At 47.8% G+C, this 23,024-nt stretch overlaps 1 long non-coding RNA gene across 3 annotated transcripts in view; it reads left to right on the forward strand.

Annotated features, from left to right (window-relative positions):
• Nucleotides 1–18,696, forward strand: part of LOC129641298 (uncharacterized) — a 50,933-nt gene extending 32,237 nt beyond the window's left edge. The window contains exons 1-4 of one of the 3 annotated variants that reach the window (XR_008709295.1): nucleotides 13,059–13,101; nucleotides 13,191–13,255; nucleotides 14,702–14,772; nucleotides 18,364–18,696. This is a non-coding gene — a long non-coding RNA (uncharacterized LOC129641298). Of the gene's footprint in view, nucleotides 1–13,058; nucleotides 13,256–14,701; nucleotides 14,773–18,363 lie in introns of those variants that run through there. The other 2 variants (XR_008709294.1, XR_008709296.1) reach the window with 2 other exon arrangements.
• The last annotated feature ends 4,328 nt before the right edge of the window (nucleotides 18,697–23,024 follow it).

Here is a 23,024-nt window from a genome sequence, read left to right on the forward strand (position 1 = left end):
TGAACCATCAGGGAAGTCCCACATCTGTGTTGTTTCAAGTCACTAAGTTTGTAGTACTTTGTTACAGCCGCCAGAAGAAACCAATACAGACCTTAACCTCAAAGCCAACCCCTGAGAAGCCTCCTCTGACCACCAGATCCAGAGTAGTACCCCCTCCCTCATCCAGTCACTCAGGCACCTCTGTGCTAAGCACTGTTTTAGGCACTGGGGAAAACAGCAGTGAACAAGACATTAAAAATCCCTGCCCTCGGGACTTCCCAGGCAGTCCGGTGGTTAAGACTCCGGGCTGCCAATGCAGGGGGCCACGGGTTCGATCCCTGAGTGGGTAACTAAGATCCCACACGCTACGTGGTGAGGCAAAAAAATAAAATAGAAACTGAAAAAAGGAAAAAAAAATAAAACCTTGCCCTCGCAGAGCCTGCACAAGGGGGCAGGCAGGGAGACACAATAAACAAATGAGAAAAATAACTGGTGTGATGAGAAGTCTAGGGAGGAAAAGCAGACCCAGGAGGAGGGCAGGGGAGGAGGGGGTCCCGGGGTCAGAGTACAGAGCACACCCGGAGTGTGCTGTGTAAATGGCATGGTGCCTGACGGCAGGGGTTCTCCAGGGAGGGAGGGGGCCAGGCAGAGGAGAGAAAGCAGGATGGCAAGTGAGTGGCCAGCGTGGCCATCTAACTCATCATGCAAACCGGGGCCTCTGAGAGTCGTGACACCATTAATAATCGTGCTGGTCAAACAGCCACGAACCTGCCACGTCTCGGTGCAGGGTCGCCGGGAGCTGGATCCCAGCAGCTGAAGGAGGGAGTAGGGGTCTGCGAGGCAAGGACCGGGTGTGGTATGGCCTTGTAGGTCAGGTTGAGAAGGCTGGCTTTTACTCCAGAAGAGGTGGAAAGTCATGGGAAAGTTTTGAGCAGAATACTATGGGTTTATGTTTAAAAGGGTTTCCCTTGCTGGCATGGTGAAAACTGACCCTCAGGGGCAGAGGCAGGAGGCTGGTAAAGACTCCTGGGATGCCCAGGGGCCCCTGCGTGATGGACTTGGAGGGGCAGAGTCTGATGACAGAGATGAGAGGATGTCTTCAGACCAGAAGTGGGGTGAGGGACAGGGAAGCCAAGGATGACAGCTCATCTCCTGCGGGGACTTTCCAAGTGTGTGAGTTTCTGACCCCCTTGTCTTCTTCCTCTGTGTAGATCCATGGGGTAGGGAGCCTGTCTGCAATGCTCAGCACCCAGCTGTCTGGAGTAAAATAGCATGCTATTGTGCCAATAAGAAATCTGAAACAAAAGAAATTAAATGGTTTGCCCAAATCATTGTTTTCTCAGGAGCAAAGTTCAGGTCATCCAATACCACATCCATAGCACCTGGCTGTAGATTCATTGCCTTTACATCCCTGGTCCATTTCCTTGCCTTTGTTTGAAACCTGGTGCATGGGGAAGTAAGAGCCTTGGAAGTGCTGGGGTTAGAAAGCACAGTTAGAAATGATCGGGAATTAATTTCACAAGGAAAAGCTCTGAGTGCTCCTGATGTGAGAAAGGCCACTGAACTGGGCTGGACCTCAAAGAATCAGGAGCATCACCTCTGTTCCCACCATCAGGACTGACAGGACACCAGGGACAAGTCTTCTGAACTCCTTGCTTTAATCGCCACTGCACAAGGGAGGATGGTCTAGCCAAGCAGAGTTATTTGTCCTAATAATTCAAGAAGAAAGCAGGCATGTTTCTGAATTGCCTTACCAAGCTACCTTTTTCCTTGCCTGAATTTTCTCTCCTCCCTTGGAATCCAGGCAGTAGCACTGCCTGGTGAGACTGGCGGAGCTGGGTCAGGGAAGGTAGGACGAAGGAGCTGCCTGCAGTTTTCTGAGAAGACGTCTTGGTTTTCTCTCTCAATCTAGGTCATGGATGATTTCCACGCTATCGCCAGACATGAGCTTGGTTCTGTGTGTGAGGCAGCTGCATTTTGATCCTGTGTGATTCTTGCAGATTTGTTCATTGAAGTTGTTTGAGATCTCACAGAATCAATCAGATGAATCACTGCTCATTAATAAGGTCACCTTTTAAACTTGCTGAATGGACTGGTCTACCCTTCAGAGAGAAAGGATGGACTTATCTGACCAATTCTTAAATCATCATCATGAGAGACTGAATATATCTCATGAGAGACAAACCAGGTGGCTCAGTAGTAAAGAAGCTGTCTGCCCATGCAGGAGACGTGAGAGATAAAAGTTCAATCCCTGGGTCAGGAAGATCCCCTGAAGTAGGAAATGGCAACCCACTCAGTATTCTTGTGTGGGAAATCACATGGACAGAGGAGCCTGGTGGGCTACAGTCCATGGGGTTGCAAAGAGTCAGACATGACTGAGCACTCACACATTTGATTTCATTTTATATTATTATGAGAGACTGAATATATAAAGACAATGGCCACACCACATATACAAATAGAGATTTTACCCACAGCCTGCCTCCACCTGCCTGGGAAACCGCCCCCCTCCCTGCAATAAACAGCCCAGGAAGCCAGTCTGCTGTAAATCAGACTTTCTGGAAGCCAGATTCCTATCCCTGTGACAATCCAAGAAGCCAAACAGCAAATTCTAGAGCAATTGACCCCAAATGACCAGATTTAGATTACTAACGAACAGCTTTCTTACTCCTTGTCCTCTCTTCTAACTTAGGACCAATCAGAGGAAACCAACTCTGTATGCTTAACCAATCACCTAGGACGTCCGCTTGTAGTCAGCCTGCCTACAGGTTCCCCAGGCCAACAGCCTCCAATCAGGGCACACCTGTGACCTTCCCTTTTTTCCACTTTAAAACTTTCCAGTCTGCCTTTGAGTCTTTGCCAAAATGCAGGTGACACTGGCCCACTCCTTCGCTATAGCAAGTTCAGAACAAACAGCCTTGTTTTTCTTATTTGGTTGGTCTTTTTCACCATTAACTGAGGACTAGGACTTCCCAGGTGGCACTAGCGGTAAAGAACCCACCTGCCAATGCAGGTAGACATAAAAGACGCAGGTTTAGCCCCTGGGTTGGCAAGGTCCCCTGGAGAAGGGCTCACAACCCACTCCAGTATTGCCTGGAGAATCCCATGGACAGAGGAGCCTGGTGGGCTCAGTCCATAGTGTCTCATAGAGTTGTATGCAACTGAAGCGAATTAGCATGCATGCAACAGAGGCCTAAAGAGGCTTAAGTGTACATGCATGCATGTGTAAAATCATGTATATGCATACACATACAGGCAGCACAGAGTTAAATACTCTTTTAAAAGTTAGGTTTTCATTGGCAAATGACTGAATTTTAGTTCCGGGATTCTTTGGCAAATATCTAGGTAAAAGTGGGCCTAAACAAGATGCGGGCACTTCCCCAGAAACTACTGTATCCAAAATGTCGTGGCTCTGAATTTGCAGAGAGTTACGTTCCAAGTGTCACCTCCACTCCGTTGGAGAACGGTGGCCAGTCCTCCGGAGCGGGCAGTGTCTGCGGCTCCAAGCCCACTTTTGCCTTAAGATGGTGAAACCAGGACAGACTCCCAGCCAGCTTCAGGCTGGGGAGACTGCAATCCTGGGTGGTGCGGATCTTCATCTGTTCCTGGAAAGGACTGTGACAACCAAAACCCACAGGGGGACGGAAACACCAAAGGCTCCAGGTGTCACTGGAGGAGAAGCCAAGAGGGCCCCGGGGCCAGATGAGGAAGGAGAGGGCTCTGTGGGGGTGTCATCACCGAGAGGGAGGGAAGAGTTAATCAACCTTGAAAATTGAGTTGAGCCCCCATGGGCTGAAAGAAATTAAGGTGACCTTCAAATAAATCAGTTATGGCCAAGTACAGAACATTTTGATTAAACATTTAAATCTAACCCTGGCTGCTAAACCAACCAGATGGAGCATTATGACTTTCTGTGACTGGCCTTCTTAGACTAGAGTTGGGGCACGGGTGTGTCATATGGTGGAGACACAGCCTCTCCCCTGAATTCTGCTGCAACCTGAATCCCAGGGCTCTGAGGCAGAAAAGAAAGGACACGCCCCTGGAGAATCAGAAATGTTTGGTGAGGGGTTTGATGTGGGCTTTCAGATGTATTTGTACCACCAGCCATCTGACACCCCACGTTCCTCATTCCAACCGTCCCTTCTGCCCTTTTCCATCACGAGAGGGATGGCCAACCTCGACGAAGCTCCAAACCGGATGCCTTGTCACTATCAGGTTAATGAGACAGTGTGTCCATTTTGCTGGTAAAATTCCTTTCTGGCAGTTTAAACGCATGTTCAGCTACTGCATTTGCATTTCCAGCATGCCATCCCAGGTGTGACTTCTTTTATCATTAAATTATCATCGTTTCTGACATGCTTGTTAGTCACTCAGTCGTGTCTCACTCTTTGTGACCCCGTGGATGTTAGCACGCCAAGCTCCTCTGTCCACAGAATTCTCCAGGCAAGAATACTGCAGTGGGTTGCCATGCCCTCCTCCAGGGGATCAAACCCAGGTCTCCTGCATTGCAGGAGGATTCTTTACCTATCATTATTTCTGCCTGAGTTCAAATCCTAACTCCATCCCTTACTGGATCTGCTTCCTCTATGACTCTGTTCCCTCATGTAGAAAGAGGCAGTGTGAAGTGCATACTTGGTCGGGCTGATAAGAGGACTCAGTGAGTCCAGTGCTAGAGGGGTCCTGGCTCATGGCAGGCACAGCAGATGTCTGAGCTATTCATCACTCATCTGTCAGTGGGGACCGGAATCAAGGCACTCAGTGGGGGGCAGGCTTTGAGGGCTGCAGGAAGCTCCAAAGGCAGCCATCCCAGGAGGGAGAGAAGGAATATGGCAAAAATCATGAGCGAGTGAGAGAATTGTACTTGAAAAAAAATGAGATGCTCCTGGAGATTCAGAAATATTTGATGGAAAGGTCCTTGGAGATGCCGCTGGTGGGGCCAGAATTCGACCCTGGTGTTCCTGAAACCATAGCCCTGCTTTGGTTGTGTGGTTGGGGTGGCCTACCAGGCAGGGTGATGCCTTTTGAGTTTTGACTATCAAGGAGGCCTGCTACCGGGTGGACCGGCTCAGCAGAAGGCCTCAGACCCAGCAGACTTCCCCCAGGCAAAGCTTCCATGAGGCCAGAGCCAGCTGCAGGGTTTGTGGGGCCCAGTGGGCAATGAAAATGCAGGCCTCTTGGACTTCCCTGCCGGTCCAGTGGGTTAAGACTCCAAGATTCCATGGCAGAGGTGGGTACAGGTCAATCCCTGGGCAGGTGTGGCAAAAAAAAAAAAAAAAAATCAAGCCTCTTGTTAGAAAAGTAGGAAATTGCACCATTAAAGATATTAACAACACAGCGCCTTTTCCTTTCTTCTGAGGCCTGTCGTGATGCTTTTATTTGCGACTTAGTGTCATGCTCCATCAGGCAGGAGGACACTAGAGGCAAGGTTTAGAGGTTGCCAGGGTCCCGTTCTCGCAGTTACTGACCCTGACTGGGGAGGGATCAGTCTCCCCTTCCCACGGGCCTGCCACCCGAGCTCATGGTGGAGGCGGAACCCCCAAGGAAATGCACCTTCCGTGGACACACCTGGTGCCTGGATAAGGGGTGGAAGCCAACAAGCCACCTGCTAAACACGCCACGGCACAGCCAGCCCTGAGCGAGGAGAGCTGCCTGCTCTGAGGCTCCTGCTGGGAGCTGAAGGCTCCAGGGACACGCTGATCTCCCTGCCATCCCCCACCCTCACCACCCAGTCCCTGGCCCGGGTGGAGGGTGAGGCTGGGGAGCAGATGACTGAGAACTGTCTAGTCGCTGGCCCCAGGAGGCAGAGGGAGGCATGACCCCAAGCCCCCAGCCATCTATTGCCCCATTAGACTTCACTTACAAACACAGATTCAGAGGGAAAATTATTAAGCATACTCCACAATCACGGAGCATGAAACCCTAAGGACAGGGCCCTTCTGAGCCCGGCGCCCTGTGTGACCGCCCTGATGCAAGCCAGTGCCCCACCCCCCGACACCCTCCCCTCAGCCCTCTGGCTCCTCAGCACCCCATGTATGCCTCTATCACCGGATAAAATCTGTATGCAGTAAGCAAAGGCGCACAGAAGTGCAACTGGAAAATGGTCTATAATTGATTCTGTCTTGCTCCCAAGTCCCCACTCCTGCTAAGGGCAGAAAAAGAGAAAAAAAGAAAATTTAAACACCATGGACTTGCTAATCAAAGCTAGCTCAGTCTCTCCAGGCTTCAAAAACTCCTTCTGAGTTAAGTCAGACACATCAAGGCAAGAGTTCAAGTACATTAAGGTTCAGGTTTCCTCTCAGGGCCCCTTCTCCCCACGCCTTCCCAGACACGATCCCGATTCCAATTCCTGCCTCTAAGACATGTGGTTGAGGTGGTACCAGGCTGCCTGTCCTGGACCTGATGAGCGGCATTCTGCCTGGTTCTCAGGCTCCAGCCCAGAGTCTGGCCACAGGGTCCTCCTACAGTACCGCCCAGCAGTCGCGCTCCCCTCGGGCCTTCCCACTGCTGTTTTGACCTGGAGGAGGGTCTAATCAAGCTTCTGATCTCTTGCTTCTTCCTACTTGATAGGAACTTCCCTAAGTCATATCCTCTGACCCTGTTATGGGTCCAAGTCCACCAGATTCGGTCATAATTTCTTAAAGGGAAGCCCATGGAATTTAGAAAATCCCTTTCTTTCCTGAACCAAGTTCAGTTTCAAGACTATTATCTCATTACGCTCAGAGTTGATCTTAACACTCAAAGGTAAAAGTCTTTTTTTCCTCTTGTTATATTTCTACTATGAAAATCACAATCCTCCCTGAGGCAAACAGGTAGCCCTGGTTGAATAAGAGAAGGAAAAATATTAATATGTTAGGATTTTATTTCTCTCTTACCTCTAGTATAGCACTTACCACAAAGGTACTGAAACTGTCTCCTTACCTGTCTTCCCAAGTAGTGTATTCGCTTAAAGGCAGGGGGCAAACCACTCATTTTCTGTGTCAAATACCTAAATATTACGTCTGGCACTTTACAGACTGTCAGAAATGGATGGTTGGATGGATGGATAGGTGTGTGGGTGGGTAGACAGGTGGACAAGTGGATGGATGGGTGAATGAGTGAAAGGATGGGTGGTGGATGAACGGATGGGTGGACGGATGTTTTAAACCTTAAAAAAATATACCCAGCAAAAAGCGAAAGTCACTCAGTTGTGTCCGACTCTTTACAACCCCATAGACTGAAGCCTGCCAGGTTCCTCTGTCCATGGAATTCTCCAGGCCAGAATACTGGAGTGGGTAGCCTTGCGCTTCTCCAGGGGATTTCCCAACTCAGGGATCAAACCCAGGTCTCCCGCATTGCAGGTGGATTCTTTACTGTCCGAGCCATCAGGGAAGCCCAAAAATACTGGAGTGGGTAGCCTATCCCTTCTCCAGGGGATCTTCCCAACCCAGGAATTGAACCAGGATCTCCTGCATTGTAGGCGGATTCTTTACCCACTGAGCTACCAGGAAAGCCCCATACCCAGCAAACTCCTACTTACATCTCATTGACCCTATGGGGTCACATGCCACCCTGGGATGCAGAGGAACCTGGGACTGAAGCACTGTAGTTGTGGTTATTTTAAATGGGGCGTTTTATTATCCTGAGCAAAATTATGGTTCTGTTGGTAAGGGAGAAGGGTAGAGTGGATAATGGGAAATAAGAACAGCCAGAGGTGTGGCATTTTAGCAGAACCTTCCAAGATGTGTAAGAGAGAAAGGGTATTTTGAGCTGAGGAAACAGCGTAACCAAATGGATGGAGGTGAGGGAGCCCATGGCAGTCGCAGGGGCTCCTAGCAGATTCTGTATAAATGCCAGTACGTCACTGTTACTATATCCAGGCAGAAGGTTCTGTAGATAGGATTTGTAGGTCAACCTGAACTGTAAATAAATATTCCTTTATAGATTGAGGTATAGAGACTGACTTGTAGATGTGAGCCCTCATTATGGCTGAATCTCTATTCTAGCTATGTCCTCTTGTTCATTCCTAACATGCCCCATCCCGTCTCCTTTATATTCCCAGCCACTTGTGCTAGAGATCTGCTTGTTTTATCAGTCTTCTCAAAGATCCAGCTGTGGTTGTATTGATCTTATTTTTCCCTTAATTTCTGTCCTTATCTTTGTTATTTCCTAATTTCCTTCCTTCTATTTTTGTTTTTCTTGCTTTATTCTGTTCTCTTTCTTCCTTCTGGAGCTGGACACCGAACTCACTCAGTTGGAGTTTAGAAAAGTCTCTTCTTTTCGAATGTGTGCGTTGGCAGGTCTGACTCGCCCTCTATGTAGTCCTGCTGTGGGATTCTTCTAGTTTAGTACAAAGTGATCTAATTATCTTTCGGTTCTCAGTATTTTCTGATTTCCCTTAGGATACCGTCTTTGACCCTTATATTGGGTGATCCATGAATTTAAAGTTTAAAATATATGAGTTAAAAAACAGTTTTATCTCAAAATAGAGTTGCCATATAATTCAGCAATCCCACTCCTGGGCACACATCTGGAAAATCTATAATTTGAAAAGATACGCACACGCCCCAACGTTCATATAGCAGCACTATTTATAATAGCCAAGACATAGAAGCAACCTAAATGTTCATCGACAGGTGAATGGATAAAGATGTGGTGTATGTATATCCCACTCTGTGTATTAATGGAAACACACAAAATTGTGGTCCACTTACTTCTACGGCTTTATATGACAAAGATGTCATCTATTTATCTTCTCTGCCACTAAGGGATATTTAGCTTATTTCTGCCTTTTCTCTATCCTACGCAATACTGCTATGAAATTCTTACATGTAGCTCTAATGCTCATATTTTCACGTATGAGAAGCAAAACTAGAAGTAAAGCTGTTAGGTCATAGCATCACCAGATAACGCCAAATTGCACTCTAAAGTGGTTGTCTGTCCTCTGTATCTCTAAATCTCTCCTGAAGGGTTTTCTACATTTTCCCCTCTACTTTGCATTCTGGATATTTTAAGAATATCTTCCAGTTCATCCATTCTCTCTTCATCTCTGTGCAATCTGCCATTAAACTGGTTTTGAGCTTTAAATTTCATTATTTACATTATTCATTTCTAGAAGTTCTGTTTGGAGCTTTTAACGTCATTTGTTTTTAATTTTTTATAATGGACATTTCAAACAGAAAATTAGAGACAATAGAATAAGAAATCCCTATGTACTTATTCACCTTCCACAAGTATCAACCTGTAACTAGTCTTGTTTTATACACACGCCTTCCCACAGCTGTCTACTCTGAGATTTTAAAAAATATTTATATTTATTTATTTGTCTGCTCTGGGTCTTGCTTGCGGCATGTGGGATCTAGTTCCCTAGTGATCAAACCTGGTCCCCCTGCGTTGGGAGCATGGAGTCTTAGCCACAGGATCACGAGGGAAGTCCTTACTCTGAAATTATTCTGAGGCCCATCTCACTTACCATATCATTTCACCTATAAATGTTGTTCAAATCTGTCTATTCTTGTTTTCATAAAGTATTGTTATTTTCTTGAGAGTGTGAACCTTTCATTTTGGCTTTCGATCATTATAAGCATTCTTATCACAGTCTCTTTTAGCCCTGCTGCCGTGCGGTCTCAGAGTCTTATGGCCCTATCCTCCTGATGGTGGCATCTGCTGTATTCAGCATGACTCTTTCTTCATAAATACAGGTATACCTTGGAGATGTTGTGGGTTTGCTTCCAGACCGCCACAATAAAGCAAATACCAAAATAAACGAGTCACGTGCATTCTTTGGTTTCCCAGCGCATACAAAAGTTATGTTTATACTATAGTCTCAGTGGTAAAGAATCCACCTACCAATGCAGGAGACACAGGAGATGTGGGTTCAATCAATCCCTGGGCCAGGAAGATCCCCAGGAGAAGGAAACGGCAACCCACTCCAGTATTCTTGCCTGGAAAATCCCAGAGGCAGAGGAGCCTGCTGGGCTGCAGTCCATGGGGTCCACAGAGTCAAACACGACTGAGTATTCAAGCACAACAGTAACATAGTCTATGAAGCGTGCAATAGCAATATGTCTATATAAGCAAGGCACATACCTTAATTTAAAAATACTTCTTTGCTAAAACATGCTAACCATCATCCGAGCCTTCAGCAAGTCATAGTAGTAACATCACAGATCGTCGTAATAAGTATGAACGTAATGAAAGGGTTTGAAATGTGAGAATTACCAACATGTGACACTGAGACAGGAAGTGAGCAAATGCTGTTGGAGAAATGGTGCTGAAAGATTCGCTCGATACAGGGTTGCCACAAACCTTCAACCTGTACAAAACACAGCATCTGTGAAGCACAATAAAGCAAAGTGCAATAAAATGGGGTACGCGTGTCCCGGGACTCACTATTGTGAACTCATCTTTGGAGGAGCTTGTTTTTCCCGTGAGAACTTCCTGCTGTCTGAGTTGTAAGAGCGCTCCTCTACAGTCAATTTTTTTTTTTTTTTTTAATCTCACCACTCGGCACGTGGGATCTTAGTTCCCCAACCAGGGACTGAGTCCACGACCCCTGCATTGGAAGCTAGGGGTCTTAACCACTGGATAGCCAGGGAAGTCCCTAAAGTCATTCTGCATCTGCTTTGCCAGATGGTCCAGGGTTATCACCAGCCTGGGACCAATTTTTTCTTCTGGCATGAGAATCTGAGACCATGCAGACAATACAAATCTGGATGTCAAATCCACTCACAGCACATCTGTGAGGTTTTGATTTTTCGGAGGATCATGTTTGAAGCCCCCCCACTGCTTTTGCCTGTGCAGTAATAGCAAGCTTCTTATCTCCTTGTTAACAAGGAGATCAGGTTTTCTTAGTTCGTCGCCCCTTCACTAAGAGATCAGCCTTCAGTGGAGCCTGGCTTTGCAAGGAGTCAGAGTTCCAACCCTCCACATCCTGTTAACGGAAGATCTTACCTCCCATCTCCAAATCTCATGTCAATCTGAAGGCCAAAGCCAGGGTCCCTGGGTTACTGGCTCTGATTGCATCCCTCCCTGAGGCAGCTGTGGGGTCAACTCACATGATCACCACTCTGGTTTTTCCATCTTCGTTCTGTCCCTGGGGATATCCCTTGCTTGCTTGCTAACGCGGCCTATGGGCGCCCCAGATGGCTCAGTGATAAAGAATCCACTTACCAATGCAGGAGGCTCAGGAGACGTGGGTTCGATCCCTGGGTCCGGAAGATCCCCCTGGAGAAGAAAATGGCATCCCATTCTGGTGTTCTTGCCTGGAGAATCCCACGGACAGAGGAGCCTGGTGGGCTACAGTCCGTGAAGTCACAAGCAGTCGGTTATAACTGAGCATGCACGCACAACTCAGCCTCACAAGGTTTATTTATGTGGTTGTACTTTATCACTGGAGAAGGAAATGGCAACCCACTTCAGTATTCTTGCCTGGAGAAACCCATGGACAGAGGAGCCTGGCAGGCCATGGTCCATAGGGTCTTAAAGAGTCGGACACGACTGAAGCGACTAAGCATGCATAATTTATAATGCATTTCTTTTTGTACGAAGAGTTCGTTCACATTTCTCCAGTCAAGATTTTGTTAGAACTGAGTTTCCTTTATTGTGAAAGCTCATTTAATTTGTTTTTGCTTTTGTTTCTTACTTGCAATTAAAAACAAATAAACCTAAAATAATTACCATAGCATCATGCTCAGATCTGACCATCCTGCCCCCAAAGTCACTGCCGAGGCGCATCCATTCTCTCTGGTCCTTGCCTGGCTAAGGACTCCGGGTTTGAACGGTCCATCTGCGCTATACTCAGCCTATGGGCGCCCTGCCTGGAAGCAGGAAGGCCTGCTCACGACCCTGGCTCATGTGGCCACGCTTCGGTCACCCTCCAGAGACTTCCAGGACAGAGCCCCCGCCTTTTCTGGCTTACGGACCAGCTGTGGTTTTTGGTGCATGAAACACATGAGCAGTGCTGTGCTACTCCCATTTTGCAGACACCGCAGAATGCTGGGTTTTGCTGTGATACGTATGGCTCTGTCCATTTTTCTTTGTAAATGGGCCACAGTCATCAAAACCACTGATTTGTATCAGTGCCACTAAATAGCCGGCCAGTAAAAAATGGCCCGAGTGTTCACAAACCTAGTTCTTTTCCTATCAAGGAAGAAGAATCCAAGAGATGGAATAAATTTCACCTGCTGTTGCCACAAATCTTCAGCCTTGTGCTCAGCCCCTACGATGCCCCTTGCTTACCTTCTGGGCTCGAGGAGGGAGTGGCCAGGCTTGCCCCTCCAAACCCCTTTCTGCCCTGCTGCCAAATAGATGTGAGGCTAATTTGTCCAGGCCCCTATCAAAACCTCCACTTAGGTTTCTTTTGGTGGTGAAGAAAATGTTCTAAAATTAGATTATGGCAAAAAAAAAAATTAGATTATGGCAATGGGTGTATGACTGTAAATATACACAAATATTACTCTTTAAATATACAAAAAAACGAAAACCATTGAATTGTGCACTTTAAGCAGTGAATTTATGGAGTATAAATTAAGTCTCAATAAGAGATTTTTGAACAATTTTCTTTATTTGACTGAGCTGGGTCTTAGTTGTGGCCCGCAGGATCCAGTTTCCTGACCAGGGATTGAACCCAGGTCTAGCATGGAGGCTCAGCCACTGGACCACCTGGGAAGTACCCCATAAAACTGATTTTTTTAAGGGCTTGAAATTATATGGGGGGAAACCTACTTGGGCACCCAAGCCCTGCTGTAAGCCTAACCTCCACATGACATTACCCTCCTCCCACGCACCATCCTGTTCCAGGCCTGGAGAGGCTGCACAGACCGCCTCCTCCAGCTGGGGTGCCCCTGCCCCTGACCCCTAGTTGACCTATATGGCTGAGCTGCAGCGTGGTTTTCTCCAGAAGTTGAGGCTCTGTGCATCCCGAAGTACCCTGGCCACGGCTCTGGTCACGTGGAAACCGATGTCCCCAGTTTTATCGGTTTGTCTCCTGCGACGGCATCTTAGTCATCTCTGGGGCCTGTCTGGGCGCCTGGCACCTTGAAGATGCTCAATTGATGTTTCAAGCCGCCCCAGCTGGCTTCCCAGGTCTCCCTAGTGAGTACTGAGCTCTCTAGAGTGGAAGGCGCTGGAGCTGTGAGCATGCAGGTAGTAAAACTCCCTTGCAACTGCTGAAATGCCTGGCCCCCCAGCTCCTGGCCCTCCTCTTTAGCTTTTTTTCTTAACCTCTGATTTAGCAGTGATCAATTAGCCGTCCTGTGAGAACCTCCTTCCTTGTCCTTCTGGAATGCTTCTCTATAAGGTACTTTTCCTTTGAGGGGCTGGAAAAAAAACTAGGGGACTGAATGTACTCACTGTAGGAAAGAACTGGGAAAGGCCAATTAACATTCCGCTAAGAGAGAAAATGATTTCTCCCATCAGCAATAAAAACTGACAGCTCTATCAGAAAATGAGCCGGGGGGGAAACCTGCAGAGCCTGGCGGGGCAGGTGGGGCGGGGTGTGTGTGCCCTGCTCACTGAGGGGTAAGGATGCTGAGTGCAGAGACGGCTGCTGGGAGTCAGGGGAGCTCAGGCGGCCAGAGGTGTCGCTGTCTGGGGAGGTGACCCACGGCTCCCAGCCTCACTAATCTGGCCCCCAGGCAAGAAACGAGCCCTGCTCAGGTTTTATCCCTGGAACTCAGAGCTTCGACTCTCCCAACGGCTTCTCCCTGTACACTCGTTTCCTCTGACCTTATCATAAAAGGAAGCCACGTGATGTCTATTTATGGCAGCAGCGTGGTCTGGGGAGAAGAGGCTCTCAGCCCTGTGAATTCCAGGGGCTGATGAAATTGCTCCTCTGCTCCGGCTCTCTCCCTGCCAGGAATGAATAAACGGGCGCGGGGGCGGCTGGAAGAATCAAATGCCAGCTATCTGACAGACAGGTGCCTTCTTGAGTGCTACGGGTGGGTAATTTGGTTCTCTAAATCAGAGCTTATAAACCAGGATAGGAGTTAATAGAGCTCAAATGCACTAGCTTTAATATGAGAGGAAGTACAGAGGAAGAAAGAGGGGGGAGGCACCCTCATTTGGCCTGGTGGGGAAGACATTTAGCTTTAAAAGATGTAACCACTCACTTTCTATTTTATTTTTCTAACTTTTAATTTTTTTTTTTTCTTTTCTGTTTTCTGGCCACCTCATGCAGCATGCAGGATCTTAGTTCCCTGGGATTAGAACCCATGCTCTTTGCAGAGGAAGCGCAGGGAGTCCTAACCATTGGACCGCCAGGGAAGTGTCTCTATTTTAAATATAAGTATGTTTTGCTTAAAAGAAAAAAAGAGGAGGCCAGTGAGACACCAAACAGATCTGAGATTAGAGCAGTTGTTTATTTTCATTGGAAACATGTCGACAGGCAGTTTGGGGCCATGTTTTGTTCAGAACCATGTCCTCTCTGATTCACAAAAAGGAAACACAGAGACAGGAGACCAGGGTCAGTGTCTAAGAGCGCCGACTCTTCCTCAGGCATCTGTGTGACTCTCATGGGGAGGCAGGAACTGGCTGGTGAGACGGTGCAGGGGTCTCATTTCTCCAGACACTTGTCTTCAGCAGACATTAGTCGGGGGAAAGCAGAGGTCTGGGCCGGTACTGTCAGAGATGATGGCTCTGGGACTATGTGGTTCTCTGAATTGCTCCCAAATGCTTTTGAGCTGGGGTTTCAGGTCTCATGTCCAAAATATTCCACTTTCGTGTGTGTGTGTTCTCTGTATAACAGATACAACAAGGCAATAAACTGAAGACCTTCCATACCCAAGAATTGATCCTGGATGAAATCAATAACTTCAGGTACATTTATGGATGCCATGTCCTCAATGGGTTGTTAGAAGGCGTCTTTCAAGTTCCACTGCTGAACGTTGAGGTGACCAGCAGGGGAATGTTAGCTGTTGTTAACAAATAAGTCCCAAACTATTCACGAGTTGTGTGTGTGCTCAGTCGTGTCCAGTGCTTTGTGACCCCATGGACTGCAGCCCGCCAGGCTCCTCTGTCCCGGGGATTTTCCAGGCAAGAGTACTGGACTGGGTTGCCATTTCCATCTCCAGGGGATCTTCCTGACCCAGGGATTGAATGCACATCTCCTATGTCTCCTGCATTAGTAGATGGATTCTTTACCACTGAGCCACCTGGAAAGCCCAAACTATTAATGGTAAATTTAACACAAAAAGACACATGTCTCATCCATGTAACAAACCAGTGCGAGTGTTCATGATTGGCTGGCTTTAATCCACACAGTGACTCAGGGACCATGCCCTTTCTGTCTTTGGCTCCACTACCCTCTAAGGCTTCCTCATCATTACCTGCCTCTGTTTTGGAAAGGGAGAGGGTGAAGAAAGAATGTTTATTTCTCAACTGCATTGGCTCGGCAGTGACATACAGTACTTCTCACACTCCATTGGGCAGAACTGTTCATATTGTCTCACTAGAGACAAGGACAACTTGGGAACACAGTCTCTGGTTGGGCAGCCACTTCCTGGCAACACGTCTGTGCTGTCGAGGGGAGGAGCATGCCTTCTGGTAGATAGCTGTCTTTGTCTCCTCCAAACATCTTAGTGCCGCGTAAAAAAAAATAACCCTCTAGGGGACCTCCCTGGCCCAGTGGCTAAGACTCTGCTCTCCCAATGCAGAGGGCCCAGGCTTGATCCCTGGTGGAGGAACTAAATCCCACATGCCACAATTAAGACCTAGCACAGCCAAGTAAATAAATAATAAATATTTTAAAAAATAACCCTCTACATAGAACTGAAAATGAACATGTATTGAAAGTTTGTGGGATGCAGGTAAAGTGGAGAGGGAAATATATAGCATGAAGTGCTTACATTTGAAAAAAGGAATGTCTCAAATCAATGACCTAAATTCCTACCTCAAGAAACTAGAAAAAAGATGAACAAAAGAAACCCAAAGCAAGCAGCACGAAGGAAATGATAAAGAGTAGAAATCAGTGGAATTGAAAAGAGGAAAACGATACAGAAAATCAGTGAAACTCAAACTGGTTCTTTGGGGGAAAAAAAAAATTAGCCTCTGGAAAACTGAGGAAGTGACAAGGGAGAATACACAAATCACCACTATCAGGGATGACACAAGACATCACCACGGACCCGATAGCCATTAAAAGGACAACAAAGGGAGACGATGAACAACTTTACGCTCATGAATCAATCGTTTAAATGAAACGGACCAACTTCTTGAAAACCAGACTACCAAAACTCAACCAAGGTGAAATACATAATCTGAAAAGTCCTAGAACCATTAAATAAATTCACTTCATAATTTTAAATCTCTCACTAAAAATACCTCTAGGTCCAGGTGGGTTCAACAAAAAATTCTACCAAGCAGTTAATGGAAAATTAACACCAATATTATGATGCAATTGCTTCCTGAAAATAGTAGAGAAGAGAATACTTCTCAAATAATTTTATGAGGCCAGTATTGCCCTAATACGAGCTTCCCAGGTGGTGCTAGTGGTAAAGAACCTGCCTGCCAATGCTGGAGACATGAGAGATGCAGGTTTGGTCCCTGGGTCGGGAAGATCCCCTGGAGGAGGGCATGGCAACCCACTCCACTATTCTCACCTGGAGAATCCCATGGACAGAGGAGCCTGGAGGGCTACGTACGGTCCATGGGGTCACAGAGAGTTGGACATGACTGAAGTGACTTGGCATGCATGCACACACTGTCCTAATATAAAAACCAAGACAGCATGAAGAAAACTACAGACCAATATATTTCACAAACTCAGAGAAATCCTCATCAAAACGTTAACCAATCAAATTTATAACAAATATTAAAAAGAATTATATATCACAATCAAGTGGAACGCATTCTATGTGTGCAAGGCTGTCTCAATACTAAAAAATCAATTAATGTAACCCGCCATATCAACAGGCCTGTGAAGAAAAATTTTACGAACATAACCAAATAATGAAGAAAAAGCATTTGACATAATCCAACATCCACTTTATTTTTGGGGTTCCAAAATCACTGCAGATGGTGACTGCAGCCATGAAATTAAAAGACTCTTACTCCTTGGAAGAAAAGTTATGACCAACCTAGACAGCATATTGAAAAGCAGAGACAACAAAGGTCTGTCTAGTCAAGGCTATTGTTTTTCCTGTGGTCATGTATGGATGTGAGAGTTGGACTGTGAAGAAGGCTGAGCGCCGAAGAATTTATGCTTTTGAACTGTGATGCTGGAGAAGACTCTTGAGAGTCCCTTGGACTGCAAGGAGATCCAACCAGTCCATTCTGAAGGAGATCAGCCCTGGATTTCTTTGGAAGGACTAATGCTAAAGCTGAAACTCCAGTACTTTGGCCACCTCATGCGAAGAGTTGACTCATTGGAAAAGACTCTGATGCTGGGAGGGATTGGGGGCAGGAGGAGAAGGGGACGACAGAGGATGAGATGGCTGGATGGCATCACTGAGTCGATGGACGTGAGTCTGAGTGAACTCCGGGAGTTGGTGATGGACAGGGAGGCCTGGCGTGCTGCGATTCATGGGGTCGCAAAGAGTCAGACACGACTGAGCGACTGAACTGAACTAAACTGAACATCCACTCATGATTTTAAAATAACCCCAAACTCTCAGTAGAATGGGACTAGAGGAGGATTTCTTCAACTTGATAAACAGCATCCACAAGACACCTAAAGCTAATAATCCCACAAAACTTGACATGTTGTGTTTTATTTTTTCAGCCAGTTAAGAATACTTTCAAATTTCTGTTTTGACTTCTTTTTTGACCCATGTGTTATTTAGAAGTGTGTTAGTTTCCAAATACTTGGGCATTTTCAGAGATCTTCCTATTATCAATTTCTAATTTAATTTCGTTGTGATAAGAGAGCATACTTTGTGTGACTTGAATCCTTTTAAATGCACTGAGACTTGTTTAATGGCCCAGAATATTGTTTATCTTGGTAAATGTTCTGTGTGAACTTGAGAAGGATGCATATTTTGCTATCATTGGGCAAAGTATTTTATAAATGTCAGTTAGGTCAGGATGGTTGATAATGTTGTTCCAAGTCTTCTAAGTACTTACTGATTTTTGTCCACTTGTTCTGCTAAGTCACTTCAGTTGTGTCGACTTGGTGCGACCCCATAGATGGCAGCCCACCAGGCTCCCCCGTCCCTGGGATTCTCCAGGCAAGAACACTGGAGTGGGTTGCCATTTCCTTCTCCAATGCATGAAAGTGAAAAGTGAAAGTGAAGTCGCTCAGTCGTGTCCGACTCTTGGCGACCCCATGGACTGCAGCCTACCAGGCTCCTCCGTCCATGGGATTTTCCAGGCAAGGGTACTGGAGTGGGTGCCGCTTGTTCTACCAGTTATTAAAAGAAGAGTGTTGAAAGCTTCAACTATAATTGTCAACTTGTATATTTCTCTTTGTAGATCTATCAGTTTTTACTTCAAGCATCTGGAGACTCCTTGAGACCCCCTGGACTGTAGCCCTCCAGGCTCCTCTGTCCGTGGAATTCTCCAGGCAAGAATACTGGAGTGGGTTGCCATTTCCTTCTTCAGGGGGTCTTCCCAACCCAGAGATTGAACCCATGTCTCCTGAGTCTCCTGCGCTGGCAGGTGGGTTCTTTACCACTGCACCATCCGGGAACCTTTTTTTTTGTTGTATGGAATGTTCCTTATAATGACTGTGGAAGTGGTTACACAACTCTATACACTTGTCAAAACCCAGAGACTTATATAGCCAAAAGAGTGGATTTAACTGTACATACATTTTAAAATAAGTTTAAAAATAAATCTTTTTAAAAGTTAAAAAAAAAACCCAAAACTCATTGTTTCCAAATAAAAGAAGGGAAGGAATCTAGGCAGATGGTACTGATGAACCTGTTTTCAGGGCAGCAGTGGAGATGCAGACACAGAGAACAGACTTTCGGACACAGCGGGGGAAGGAGATGGTGGGAAATGAAAGAGTAGTACTGAAGCATACACATTAGCATAAGTAAAATAGATAGCCAGTGGGATTTGCTGCATGATGCAGGGAGGGCAAACCCAGTGCTCCGTGACAACCTAGTGGGTGGAAAGGGGTGGGAGGTGACAGGGTGGTTCAAGAGGGAGGGGACACATGTATACCCTGGCTGATCTATGTTGATGTATGGCAGAAAACACAACACACATTGTAAAGCAGTTATCCTCCAATTTAAAATAAATTTAACTAAAAGAAAAAAATGTAGAAGGAAGAAAAAAAAAAGAAGGGGAAAGTTGTGATATGCCCACATTTAGGGATGATCCAATACTTTGGCCACCTGATGTGAAGAGCTGACTCGTTAGAAAAGACCCTGATGCTGGGAAAGATTTAAGGCAGGAGGAGAAGCGGACGACATAGCCGAGATGGTTGGATGGCATCACTGACTCAATGGACATGATTTTGAGCAAACTCAGGAGATAGTGGAGGACAGAGGAGCCTGGTGTCCTGCAGTCCATGGGGTCGCAAAGAGTTGGACAAGACAGAGAGATAGAACAACAAAACAGAAACCCAATCTCATCACATTTGAGCTTTTTATCAGAGAGGGAGAGGAGCTGGTAATCAACAGGCACCTTGCTGAGATGTGGTGAGTAGCCAGGGGGGTCAAGATCCTGCTGGAGGTTCTGGCGGAGAATCCTTCCTTTCCTCTCCCGACATCTGGGGGCCCCCAGCATCCCATGGCTTTTAATTACATCACCCCAGGCTCTGCTTCCACCTCCAGGCAGCCTTCCTTCCTGCATCTCTGTGTGTCCCATCCCCTTCTTACAAGGACACCAGCCAGTGGATTTAGGGCCGACCTTAAATCCAAGATGATTTCGTCTCAAGATGAAAGGAACTAATTATATCTGCAAAGACCCTATTTCCAAATAAAGTTTCATTCACAGGGGGTTAGTCCTTGAACGTATATTTTGGGGGAACACAGTTCAACCCACTGCATTCAGTAAGACTTTCTCAGGGAGGGCAGAAGCAAGCTGGAGCCTGGTGCTCGCTGATGGCCCTGTAGCCTTTGTGGTCCTTGACCATCACCCTCAGATCTCGGGCTGGGATGTCCCTCCATCTCCCCAGCTCCTCTGCCTGGCAGGCGGGGTTGGGGGAGGTATCCCTAGAGTTGCTACTTAGCAACAGAAAAATCACAAAGTCCCCATTCCGAATAAACTCCATTGCTTTTCCTTCGTTCATTCTCCCAGCAATTCCCACAGTGGTGTCTGTGGTGGGAGGGAGGGGAGTATGGATTAGAAAAGAGCTTGACAAAAACATAGCCTTTTTTGTTGGTCATGGTTCTTGCCAGTTTTTGCCGGTCTAGCATCCTCTGCCCCTCTCCCACCAGGAACAGCCTTGATTTCCCTGTGGGGACTTCTGTCCCCCACCAGGTCTTCTAGCTAGGCAGGGCTGTCCCCACCCCCAGCTGACTTCTTTCAGCTCCCTGCCCTCTGCTTCCTTCCCCAGAGCCAGTACCCGACCCCAACCCCGTCACCCAACCCCCCACCCTGGGCAGAGCAGATCCTTGCTCTGCTGCAGCCCCTCCTGGTCCTCCCTTCTGACAGTTGACTAGCCAGGTGCTGGCTGGACCTGCCCCTCCCTGGCCTGCCCGCCAGCCCGAACCAAGATGCATTCGAGCAGAAAGGGTGAGGGTGGCCTCACTGCAGTAAAAACCAGCAAGTCCAGCTTCCTGGTGGCATGTGGCTCTGTTGCTTTATACGTTTGCAGGTCAGAAGAGTGAGGAAGGTTGCAGGTGGAATAAAGGTGTAGACACCTTTGGGGGAGAGGGACTGGGGGTGGGAGAGTGGGGGTGATGACCTTTCTCTTTATAGTTTTTTTTTTAAAGATTTATTTATTTTTGTGTCGGTGGTGGGTCTTTGTTGCTGCACACGGGCTTTCTCTAGTTGCGGCTTGTGGGCTGGGTAGTTGTGGTACATGCGCTTAGTTGCTTCAAGGCAGGTGGGATCGTCCCCGACCAGGAATCAAACCGCCATCCCCTGCATTGCAAGGTGGATTCTTCACCACTGGACCACCAGGGAAGGTCTCTTTATAGATCTTTGATTGTTACACTTTCTGAGTTCTGATTTCACTCTCACAGGTCCTTGTTTCTGCCCTGCTCTTTCCGGCCTCCTCACCCTTGGGATAGCACGGCTTCCATCCTGAGCCCTGGTCCAAGGCCCATTCCCATCTCCCTGGCTCCCTGCCCTGACACCTGCGCAGGTTCCCAGCTGGGTGCCCCTGGCCTTTCTGACCTGTGAGCATTCTTGACAGTAACTCATGAACGTGGCACAGCTTCTCCAATCCCCGGCTCCCTTCTCTGAAAACTTGGGGAGCTGCTACCTCACAGGGTTCTGTGCACAAGGGGAAAAAAAAATGGTTGAGAAAGTGCTTTCGTAAAACTGGGATTCGCTGTCAAATCAGAAAGCTTATTACTAAAGATGTGAGATGCAGAACACTTAGCCAGCACTGAATCAGTCTTTTTCCTTACCATCAGGAAGGCTGAGCAGAGGGACCAGCACAGAGATGCCACCTTAGTCTGTACTACATCAGCCCCTCCGCTCCCACCCTGTTCCTCCTGTCCGACCTGGGGCAGGGGTGGATAGAGCATCCCTACCCGGGGAGGACAGCTCACCACCTCTCTGACCCTCTCCCACAAGCATTCGGCTCACTCTCTGGCCCTCACGGGGGGCTCTGTTAAAGGGCAGAGAGCCAGGGGTTGTAGGGGCTGTGGTAGGGGGACTTCAGGGCATGAAGGGGCCCCAGGGAGCAGGCCAGCCATCCAACCTCAGCTTCGGGGGCTTCGTCAGTATCTTGCCAGGGTGCAACACGAATAGTCCTGCAAGATTCAAGACAGCCCCAAATCACCGCGCTTTCAGAAAATGGATGAAAAACTGATCAAACAGACGTTTGATGCCAGGATGAAGGGGAGCCGGGGCCTGCACGATCGAGTTGCAGGCAAAGTGTGGGCTGGAGTTCTTGACAGTTGGAGGAGGAGCCTTCCGTCATCCATCAAGCCTGAAAGTGAAAGCCTTCGTCGCTCAGTTGTGTCTGACTCTTTCCGACCCTATGGACTGTAGCCTGCCAGGCTCTTCTGTCCATGGAGTTCCCCAGGCAAGAATACTGGAACGGGTACCCATTCCCTTCTCCAGAGGATCTTCCTGACCCAGGGATCAAACCTGGGTCTCCTGCATTGCAGGTGGATTTTTTTTTACTACTGTCTGAGCCACCAGGGAAGCCCATCAAGCCTGAAAGGAAAAGGGGGGGAAATAGGCTATCTTCTGCAGCCTGCCCACTGAGGTGTCCATGTGGGCTGGTGGAGTGCTAGGGTGAGAGCAGACCCGGGCCAGGGCGAGAGGCGGGGGCTCTGCCTGCAGGTAGAGTGCAGCCCAGTTGGGCCTGGTTCTGAATCCTGATCAGAGTCATCACCGCTTTCTCCACGCCTGGGAGACCACTGAGCTCCCATAACCGGCCTCCGGGGCCCCCTGTTGCTGTGTTGCACTGTGCTAAGTTGATTCAGTCGTGTCCAACTCTTTGCAACTCTATGGACCATAGCCCAACAGGCTCCTCTGTCCATAGGATTCTCCAGGCAAGAATACTGGAGTGGGTTGCCATGCCCTCCTCCAGGGGATCTTCCAGACCCAGGGATCGAACCTGAGTCCCTTATGTCTCCTGCATTGGCAGGAGGGTTCTTTACCACTAGCGCCACCTGGGAAGCCAGGGCCCCCTGCAGACCCCTAAATGGCAGGGTCCCTGGACAGAAGACAGCAGCCCCACGTTAATCCACAGCCTCTCACGTCACGGCACTCACTCTCCTTGTGGCTGCTCTTCTCATTGGCTTTGAGGAGGAGAAGGCGGAGGCTCAGGACCCTGGTGACTGGCCCAGGTTCCTGCAGGTAGGATGTGGCAGAGCCGGGCCTTGCAGACCTCAGCAGGAGTTCGGCTGCTGCATCCTCTCTGGGCTGCTTCCTCTGGAACAGCCAAGGAGTGCCTTGGCTTCGCCTGCCTGGACGTACCTGCTCAGTCAGTGCCCTTCAGTAAAAATACATTCTTTGTTTCAGCCGCTGAACTGCAATCTGTCATGGTATTGTGTTTA

This window comes from Bubalus kerabau, chromosome 1 (assembly GCF_029407905.1).
Source record: "Bubalus kerabau isolate K-KA32 ecotype Philippines breed swamp buffalo chromosome 1, PCC_UOA_SB_1v2, whole genome shotgun sequence".
NCBI lineage: Eukaryota > Metazoa > Chordata > Mammalia > Artiodactyla > Bovidae > Bubalus > Bubalus kerabau.